General features: G+C 45.2%; 1 long non-coding RNA gene across 1 annotated transcript; it reads right to left on the bottom strand.

Moving 5' to 3' along the window:
- Positions 1-1,939: 1,939 nt before the first annotated feature.
- Positions 1,940-3,733, bottom strand: LOC128108886 (uncharacterized). The gene is made up of 2 exons (XR_008217614.1): positions 3,557-3,733; positions 1,940-2,750 (listed from the first exon to the last, which is right to left on the bottom strand). It is a non-coding gene; the product is annotated as an uncharacterized LOC128108886 (long non-coding RNA).
- Positions 3,734-8,939: the final 5,206 nt, after the last annotated feature.

The raw sequence follows: 8,939 nt of genomic DNA, 5'->3' as shown, positions 1-8,939 counted from the left end.
CTTCAGTACCGTTCCTCCTGTTGTAGTAACCCCCCAACCATAAAACAATTTCATGCTACTTCATAACTGTAATCGTGATAGTGTTATGAATTATAATGTAAATATCTGATTTGCAGGATATCTGATAAGTGACTCCCGTGAAAGGGTTGTTTAGCCCAGAGGGGTCGTGACCCATAGGTTGAGAACCACTACACTAACGGGTTCTGTGCCAGATCAGGAAGGCCTCTGTTTCTAAGATGGCTCCTCTATGGCATCCCCAGAGTGGGGACCACTGCATCCTCACACGAAGGGACAGAAAGACAGAAAGACTTAGGGCACTCCCTGAGTTCCTTTTATAGTGCACTAACCCTGTCTCCCAGGACGAAGCCCTCAAGATCTAATTACCTCCTACAGGCCCCACCTCTTCATACCCTGACAGTGGGTCTCGGGTTCCAATATGAACTTTGCAGGAGACACAGGTTCAAATCACAGCAGTGCTGGAGTAAAGGCTGTCGAGGGTGTTGATTTCTTTTAAGTAGTCTTTTTTTTTTTCTTGTCAAATGATTTATTTGTTTTTATTTTATATGCATTGATTGGTGTTTTGCCTGCATGGATGTCTGTGTGAGGGTGTTGGATCCCCTGGATCCAACTGGAGTTACAGACAGTTGTGAGCTGCCATGTGGTTGCTGGGAGTGGAACCGGGATCCTCTGGAAGAACAGTCAGTGCTCTTAACCATAGAGACATCTCTCCAGTCCCTTGGATGCTGGTTTGGGGGAGAAAAAAATATATAACTAGTTTTAATCATTTGAATTTAGCATCTCTGGAGAGCAATAGGAAACATTTGATATATTAAGATAGGCGGTGGTGGCACACACCTTTAATCCCAGCACTTGGGAGGCAGAGCCAGGTGGATCTCTGTGAGTTCGAGGCCAGCCTGATCTACAGAGCGAGATCCAGGATAAGGATAGGCACCAAAACTATACAGAGAAACCTCTCAAAATAAAAACAACAAAAAAAGAAAGAAATAGGGTAAACTTGGACTTGGTCAGAAAGTTAGACACTAGTCTTAAAAGCTATGGGTCCTAAGAAATGGACGGCCATAAGATGATTCTGGATGAAATCTGAAGGGCCACAGAACCATGCTGGGATGTAGCCAGAGGCAGAGGCCCTCCTCAAAAACCCTGGAGCATCTATCTCTCCAGCTCCTTTCAACAGGAGTCTGGGCAGATAGGTGCTATGGTTTGGGCCTCAGTGTCCTCCCAGTGTATGGGAGGCATGGTTCCCTCACTGGCTGTTGGGAGGTGGAGATACTCGAGCAGGTGGGGTCTGAAAGGAGGTCTTTGGGTCATGTGAGGCTCACATGTGTTGCTTCCCTTCTCTTTTTAGAAAAGTTACTTATTTTATTAATTGTTATTCTCTGTGTGTGTGAAGATCCGTGGACAACTACATGGAGTGGGTTCGGATCCTCTAACCATCGCAGTGGGATCCTGCTGGGGAGCAGACTCAGGTTGTCTGGCTTGTACAGTGAGCGCCTTGGTTACCTTCTGAATCCTCTTTTCTTTCCCTGGCTGTGAAGTGAATGCTTTTTCCTCTCATGATGTGCTCCGAGGAACGGTGCCGACAGATGACAGACCAGAGCCTTCAACGTTTGAGCCCAAACCACCTTTTTCTCTTCATAAGCAGGTTCTCTCTCAGGCTCTTGTCGTAGCGACAGCTAACACATTGGGCAGTCTCACAGCGGATTTTGTTTCGTTTTGGTTTTTTTTTTTTTTGGTTTTATATATATATATATATATATATATATATATATATATATATATGTAAAATAAAGATCAAGAAAAGAATTCAACAATCCTCTGATGTCTAGAAACTTCTCCCTAATCGAGGAGGTATGTCGTAAATGTTGGTTTTATGCGGCACTTTTACCCTGCGAGGAAAAGTCACGAGGCACAACAAAACCCACTTATGAGAGTTTTATTAGGAAAATGGGGGCACAGGAAAGAATGTAATCAGGCCTGTTGGAAAGACATGTGCAGAGAGAGGGGAGGGTACATGGGATCGGCCTTTTATGGGCTACCCCCATGCATGCACATATGGGCCCACGTGGCTACGCCATGCATGTAGATTACGTGACCATGCTGCGTGCAAATTACTGACCTCTCAGCGTGCAGATTATGCAGGACATATGGCCCTGGAAATGACTAGGCAGTCATGGGAGTGTGGTTAGAATTCCTATCAGTAAACATGCTGAGTTCAGTTACAAGGTGGTACAGAGAGGTCTCACCAATTAGAGTAATGAACAAAGACTGGACACCTCAGCATGTTTCCGTGTCCATAGCTCAGTCATTACTGAGCAAAACCACCTTCAGGCAGAGATCCAAGAGCGTAGTTCTAGGAACTAAATGGGATTCTACAGCAGGACCTCCCCGGTTCCGAGCAGGGTCCAGGCTGGGTTTCTTGTACTTCACTCCACTTGTTCCTTCCAAGTAGGGAAGAAAGCTGAGAGTGGGTCAGAAGACAAGAGAAATAGGTCTTTCTAGAATAGAGTTGCCGTTACGTTTTCTCCAAATAAACTCAAGAAAGTATTCCAATTCGGACCTCGTTGGGGCTTGGTTCCTCGCTATATTGCTGAGTTACAACGAGTCTCGAAGTGACCACCCAGGACGGTTTGTCAAGGACGTCAAGGACGACCTCCTTTCCCTCTGCCGGCTTAGCTATTTCTTGAAGCTGATGAAACACTTGTGTCACGGCCGGGTCAAGCACATTCTTTCTAGGGAATTCAGAATAGCAAGGGAATGACAGGATTAAAAAATCTGATATACAGCCTGCCAAGTTTAAAATGCTATTTTTTTTTTCTTTCCTCAGAAATCAGAGTCCAGAGAGCACCCGTTGAAATGTCCAGTTTCCTGTGTGCCGGAACAATGCAATGGACCAGGGACACACACATATCAATAGAAACAGAGGCAGTTTGTTAAGAAAAAAGCACTTCCGAGGATAGGAGAGAACTGGTGAGCAAGAGAGACAGACAGATGCTGAAAAGTGCTGCTCCATGATCTTCACCTTTCTAGGTTAATTTACATGGCACCCTGTCCTCTAGGAGAGCTTGCTCCTCTTGAGGGCTGATGCTCAATTTTGTTACAAGAGGCCCTGGTAAGGAGGGCTTTCCAGTCTTCCCAACAGCATAGTTCATCTTAATGCCCCTACTCTCCCACCACGCCCAGCCGGACTACAAGGCTACAGGGTCTAGCCTTGTAGCCCAGAAACTCTCCACAGCCTAAACTGGCTTCAAACTCGTGATCCTCCTGCCTCTGCGTCCTGAATGCTGGAATTACAGGTGTGCCCCCACCCTAACTGGGCTCAAATCTCTGGCTTTTTAAAGAAGGCAGGATTCAGCCAGGGAGGCTGACCCAAGAACCGAGTGACTGCCGTCTTCAGGGACCTGGCTCTGAACCCACTCGTTCTTTCAAGGACGTCTTTACGGAGCTTTTCCAAGTGGCTGGTGGTGGAAATATGCAAAACAACGCTGAGCCCTCAACCACCAGAAACAATAAACTGGGGATGAAGGTCAGGACTCACCCACTCTGCCCACCTCCGAACAGTACTCTCTGAAGTTGGGACAGTCCTATTAGAGACACAGTCACTTCAAGGGGGAGATCTTCAGTGTTGAAGGCATAATTCTTTTGACAGAGCACAGAGGGGACCGAGCGCCAAACTGACTCCCAAACCTTGATATTTAAAGCAGTTGTCTGTACATAATGCCCTGGTTTGATCAAAGGGCCGGGCCCCACAATCCAGGCAACAGGAAAGCTGACGGGTGGGGGAAGGGCCTTTTGTGCTGGAGGCCTGGAATCCGGATGCCCTGGTGGGCGGGGCGCAGGCTCTGCTGGGGAGAAGCTGAGGCCCAGCCTGCCCCTTGCATGCCTCCCCTGCCCGCTGGGCTCTCCACACCCAGAAAAAGGGAGGGAGCCTGCCCCCCTGAAGCTCCCCCTACCCCTACGCTCCCGCTCCTGCCCATCTCCTTCAGTTCATTTCAGAAACATTCCCCTAACTCTTGTAACGTTTGCTTGAATTCTTGTATAATTCTGCCATCAGAAAAGGTAAGTGCCCCCGGTTTAACTCTTGGGGCTTTTCTCTCAGCGTGTGGTTTCCTGAACAAATACCCATCTATCCTCAGGTCACATTCTTGACCTTGTTGTTTCAGGTGCCTGATAATTCTAGACTAAGGACAGCCTGGCTAGCCCACGAGTGAAAGCCTGGCTCCCCAGTCCCGGCAGCTCCCTTTCCTGTCCCCACATCTCTGCCTGGGTCTGCTTCTGTCCTGGTCTCTTACCCCTAAACCGCACCCCCCCTCCCCCACTGCCTTGTCTTTATCAAAGGCTTTGCTCCGAAGGTCCTGCTTCAGATGCCTTCCCCTGGTACCCCACTCTGTTCACTATCTAATTTTTCTCTAGTCCCGGACTTGTCAGGTAGTGTCTGCACACAGTGATAGCTTTTTATTCTCGACAGTCTCCAAGGGAAGACTGCAGCTTTGTAGATAAGCGTTATGATCTCTGATGAGTGCAGGACTACACACACACACACACACACACACACACACACACACACACACACACACACACGAGAGTGAACTGTGCTTCAGACCCTGTTTTCTCAGAAACAGAGAATTTTACAGTTCAGAAGTCTTGACACATTGCCCGATGGTCCTGACAGCAACTCCACGGTTGCCCCTCCATTCTGTAAGTTGTTGGGATGGAATCCCCCTCTGCCCTACCAGGCACAAAACATGGAAAAGGTAACCCTAAGGAGCTTCCAGGGTTGTACCAAGGTGGTGAGAAGTCTGGTAGAGATCCAGTGTGATTGAGGCAGATGTTTTACCACAGGAGGCAGCTGTGAGTGACTGTTGATCCCACTGGCTGAGAATAAGACCACTAGCACAATTTTTGCGCCAAATTTGAAGCAAGCTTTGTTAAATACTGGCCAGGATGGTAAACACTGGCCAGGTCCATACCCAGATTCCCAGAGGATGGCCACAAATGAGGGTAATCAGATGCTTATAAAGGCAAACCCCACAGGCTACATGCTTCCTGCCTTAGTCCAATCAGGAGCAAGAATACACCCTGACGTACTTCCTGCCTATGTACCTCCCACCTATGTGTGATCATGCATCTTCTGTGCAGTTGGGGCAACCAACCTTGTTTACAGACGTGAAAATACGGCTTGTTATCTTACATGAACAGCTCCCCCCTTCCAGGAAGTTCTCTATCCTTGGTCACTTGGGCATTTTTGTTTAGTAGATCTTTAAGCACATTAATTAAAACTTAAGACATACCATTAATCCCCACAATGACAGTGTAGTGTCGGTCTAGCCACACAAATCAGTGATCAAAAGTGATCACAGAAGACAGCAGGTTGGATCCATGAGCCTGAGTGACAGCTGATTCAGCAAACCTCTCTCCTGACCTTTCTTATTCCTTCTTGTTTTCTCTTCAAGCTTCCAACACGTTCAGTATTGTTAAAAACCTATTTCTGTTTTTTTTTTTTTTTCATATTTGTGTGTTGGATTTCTTTCTTTCTTTTTCTTTTTCTTTCTCTTGGCTTTTTAAGACAGAGTTTCTCTGTGTAGCCCTGACTGTCCTAGAACTCACTCAGTAGACCAGGCCTACCTCAAACTCAAAGATCCGCCTGCCTCTGTCTACCAAGTGCTGGGATTAAAGGCGTCCACCACTGCCCATGGTGCTGTGTTGAATTTCTAAAGCAGGAATATAGCTTTATTTGAAGACAGTTTTGTTTTTTGTGTTTTGTTTTTTTTTTAAGTGGTGACTGAGATAACCAAGGATCATTAGGTTGGCTCCGTGGGGAAAGGTGCTTGCCACCAACCCTGATGACCTGAATTGGATCTCTGGGACTCACACTGTGGAAGAAGAGACAGAGTCCCGACAATTGTCCTCTTCTCTTCATATGTGTGCCACGGCACACACACCCTCCCCTCTCCAAAAGAAAAAAATAATATGTAAATAGATGTAAGGAAGAGTTCTTGAAATGGTGACTGAGCTGACGAGATCATTTGGATGGGTCTCAATACAGTCCAGTTAGTCTCCTTAATGAGAGACAGCATGTAGGGCACAGACTGGACAGACGAAGGACCGTGGAAGGACACAAGAACGTAGACATCACAAGCCCAGAAGACAAGCATCAGAAGACACCAGCCTAAGGTCATGTGACATCGATCTCAGACTCCCAGCCAACGGGACTATGAAACAGTCAATTTTTGCCGTTTAAGTCACCCTGTATGTGGCATTTCGTTAGAGTAGACCTAGCAAACTATTGCAAACAGCAGCATTTCCACATGGCGTTGACGAGATCAGACAATAGGCCAGTTAGAGATTGCCGAGCAAGAAGTAGCCGGCTTTTCTGCCTCTCTTCAAGTTTCTTGGTTCTTAATTCCTGTTCATGGCCAAACTGTAGCTGTTCATCTTGTGCATCCTGTACGCTTACCTCAGACCTCACACTGTGTTAGCAGATGAACAGATACCGAAAGTGTATGGCGATAGTTACAGTCTAGATGGTGTTAGCACCACACTGGCCATGATGTGTGCTGATGAGGGGTTCCCCACACAGTCGCCTCCCTAGGACTTAATGACCCCATTACAATATGTCTTCTTTAATTGCTAATTTGATTCTTGAGGGATTAGCTGAAATATAAAAATTGCCTTTTGATGTAGGTTAAAAAAAGTTGAACTAAATGCAATATGGAAGCTACTCTGTATTCTCGACCAAAAGGAAACATTATTAGAAAAAAAAAAGTCCAAACAAAGCATCTCATTAATGACTTACGTGATACTGAGACTTTCTTAAAGTTTTTCCACATATACCTTGATTATGTAACATGCCAACATTGGAGAAACTGGATTAAAAGGTATAAGAACTCTTTGCAATTTTTCCATAAGCCCCATAAACCTTAAATGCTTTCAGAATTCAAAATTTGCTTATAAAATTTGCTTATAAAAGTATTTTAATATTAATGTTTAGGTAACACCCAGAACTCTTGTATGGGAAGCTGGCCAACACCTTCTAACTGCACAGTAGTGAGATTCATCTTTGGAGTTTGAGGGTGCTTCATTTAGAGATCACTCACCGTGATTGACAGACCTTTGTACCCTGGCAGCTCCGCTTCTGGACATCTGGCTGGTTTAGTGAAGCATGAGGCTCGTCAGGGAGTAACGCCCAGGGGCCGTTCCTGAGAGGCTGCCTCCAGACAAGACACTTGCTGACAGAGCAGGGCTTTTCTAATGAGACAGCGATGAAGTCACTTTCTTGAGGACTCTGTTATTGGAATGACCAACTTCATCTGCCCTTGGGAACTGGACACGTTCATGTGTGTTCCTCCTTCAGCTTAGGGGACTCCTTCCTTCCCCATTGAGCCATAAGAGGAGAGGAGGATTATGCCTTATGAATTTGGGGAAGATTCTCATTTTTTTTTTTTTATTTTTTTTTTGGTTTTTCGAGACAGGGTTTCTCTGTGTAGCTTTGCGCCTTTCCTGGCACTCACTTGGTAGCCCAGGCTGGCCTCGAACTCACAGAGATCCGCCTGGCTCTGCCTCCCGAGTGCTGGGATTAAAGGCTTGCGCCACCACCGCCCGGCTATATATTTTTTTTTTTATATTTTTTTCATTTTTTTTTTTTAATAGGAAAAAGAACCTTTTTTCTTGTTCTACCACTAAAGGTTGAAAATTAGCCCTGACTCAGACCAATGTCAGCTGAGCGAGTAGTCGGCTTTGGCTGGTAAGTGGATGTGTTTATAATTTATGTGTCTGTGTGGGTTCATAACTTTTAAGAATTTGTTGCCACGCTTCAAAAATGGGAGAGTTCCACAGAAATGGATGCTTGATGTCTCGTATGCAAAGTTCACCAGCAGAAAACTATGCAGTCTTTCAAAGGCCGTGGCCTCTCCATCTTCTCACAGTCCCCACACAATGCTCTTCGCTCATTTGTCCACTCTCTATAAAGAGTTGAATTTGTCATCAAAGCCACCTAAGGAGAAAGGGTTTGTTTAGGTTTGTAATTTGAGAATACAGTCCATCCTGGCTGGGATGCCAAAGGGGCAGGATTTGAAGTGTCTGGTCACAGACACTTCAGGGAATGATTTTTCCCAGATCGCTTTCTTCTCATTCAGTCCAGCATCCTAGCCCAGGGAATGGTCCCACCCACTGTAGGCAGGTCTTCCTCCCCAGTTTAATCTAATCAAGATAATCCTCTACAAGCATGCTCAAAGGTGTTGTCCCAGGTGATTCTACAGCTCATCAAGTTGACAGTTGAGATTACCTATCACACCACCCTGGCTGCTGCTAAGTGCTATTCATACTCGGGTTAATCCCTTTTGTGAAACAAACCAACAAAAACCCCACCACCCCTGGTGCTTTAGATAACAGCACTAGAAGAAGGAAAAGGAGGAGGAGGAAGAGGGGAAGAAGAGAAGAAGAAGCAAGAGCGGATAGAAAGCTTTTATAGAAAACAATCAGAATTCATGGCATATGGTAGGGGCCAGTGTTAGTGTATGATTTTCTCAGTTGTGTTTGTGTGTGTTAGATTGCAATATAAAATATATTTTACCTGTGAGTTGCAATAAAAAACCTTTAAAAGTCACAATTAATTAGAAAAGCATTTCATTAGGCATATTTGCTTCCTGTGTTTGTTAACATCACCCCTAAATTATCTGAGAGGTACTTGTTATATAAGCATATCTATAGAATTCATGTTCACACAAAAACATGAAGGCTGGCCCATAAGAAACTCAGAACAAAGAAGAAAAAATATCTAATTGAAATGAAAGGAGAGGTAAAACTGGATGTTTCAAGAAACATCCACTGAACTGTCTCGTTCTACAGTTTCTCTGTGGTAAGTTAGATTTATATTAAATAGTAATTGGATTTATTTACATGGGTTGTATATCTGTAGTATC

This window comes from Peromyscus californicus, unplaced genomic scaffold, assembly GCF_007827085.1.
Source record: "Peromyscus californicus insignis strain IS unplaced genomic scaffold, ASM782708v3 Scaffold_13__1_contigs__length_99412109, whole genome shotgun sequence".
Lineage (NCBI taxonomy): Eukaryota > Metazoa > Chordata > Mammalia > Rodentia > Cricetidae > Peromyscus > Peromyscus californicus.
This window is presented reverse-complemented; position numbering and strand designations above follow the sequence as displayed.